The 1358-nt window shown below is 65.5% G+C and overlaps 1 non-coding gene across 1 annotated transcript; it reads right to left on the bottom strand.

The window, feature by feature from the left end:
• Nucleotides 1-884: 884 nt before the first annotated feature.
• On the bottom strand, nucleotides 885-956 carry TRNAC-GCA. The gene has a single exon. It is a non-coding gene; the product is annotated as a tRNA-Cys (tRNA).
• Nucleotides 957-1358: the final 402 nt, after the last annotated feature.

Raw genomic sequence — 1358 nt, 5'->3', positions numbered from 1 at the left:
GTCCTTGGGCAGCAGAAGAACCTCTCCCAAGGCCTGGCTGCTCCTCTTGGGCATGGGCAAGCTGCATGGCGAGGAGGCCATCCCGAGGTGGCCTGCAGCAGCCCCGCCGCCTGGCTGAGCTGAGACGCTGGAGCTGCGGGAAGGCCCGGGCCGGGGGAGAAGGCGGCAGGGAGGGCAAGCAGGGCAGGCAGGGTCCGGGCCAGCCGGCCCACTGGGCAGGCCACCGGCCTAAGGCTGGAGGCACAGCAGAAAGCTCAGGAACAGCAGCCCCGGACACCCATGCCGGCAGAAGCAGAGCCCTTGACCGCTGCACAGGGGAAGGGGGAGAGGCACCAGAGATGGGGCCCTGGAGCAGGGAAGTGGGCAGCTGTTGATTTCATTGACCTGTGTATGGGGAGGGTCCCGGGGGTCCTGATGCACCTGAGCTCCCAGGGTGTATGTTGAATGAAGGCTGCCTGCTGAGCACGGGTCTCTGCCAAGCTGCTGGCATGGCCCCGAGGCTTGTGAAGGGCCCGCTCTCCAGACTCTGCCAGGCAGGAGAGTGGCCACAAGTGTCAGTCAGCAGGGCCTGGGCACGGTCTCTTTCCCCTGTCACCCCAAAAGGGCTCCAGGAAGAAGGTGTCATGAAGGCCACCCGGAGGCAAGGTGGCGAGTGACCCAGGGGGTGGCAGCCTGAGGTGTGGGAGTGGCCCGGACCCGGGCCTGGGCCTGGGTCAAACATCTGTGGAGTGTGCCAGCCACAGGCCCTGCTCGGGCTGAGGCTGAGGCTGAGACTGGGGACCCTGTAGGACTTTGGGGACGAGGGGGAAGAGGACCAGCATCTGCTGGAGGACGAGGGGGAAGAGGACCAGCATCTGCAAGGCCTAAAAGGGCAGGCAGCTGGTAGGGGGCACCTGGATTTGAACCAGGGACCTCTTGATCTGCAGTCAAATGCTCTACCCCTGAGCTATACCCCCTGGCCCACAGGGACACTCTCAATTAGCACCTTTCCAAGCTGCCTGCCACACCCAGTGCAGCTGGATTCCAGAGGCGTTGCCCGTGGCTGGGAGAAGCCTCTGCGGTGCCCAGCTGTCAGCCCTGCCCCTGAGGAAACCAGCCGCCCCCAGTGGCCCCTGTGTTGGTGTCCCCAACAGCGAAGAAGCCCTGCGGTGGGCCCTTGGGGCTCCCCCATTCCCATAGGAGCCCTAGCCATCCCTGCACTTTGTCCTGACTGGCCGCCCCCACCCCCCCCACCTTGGCGAGAAGGGCCGGCAAGGAGCCCAGCACCGAGGCCCCACGGCTGCCCCAGCCCATTCCCCACGACAACTGCCTCCAAGACTTGCTTGGTGTCTTGGGATCACCCTGGCCAGTAGCCAAGC

This window comes from Vombatus ursinus, unplaced genomic scaffold (assembly GCF_900497805.2).
Source record: "Vombatus ursinus unplaced genomic scaffold, bare-nosed wombat genome assembly UNPS02001548.1, whole genome shotgun sequence".
NCBI classification, from domain to species: Eukaryota; Metazoa; Chordata; class Mammalia; order Diprotodontia; family Vombatidae; genus Vombatus; species Vombatus ursinus.
This window is presented reverse-complemented; position numbering and strand designations above follow the sequence as displayed.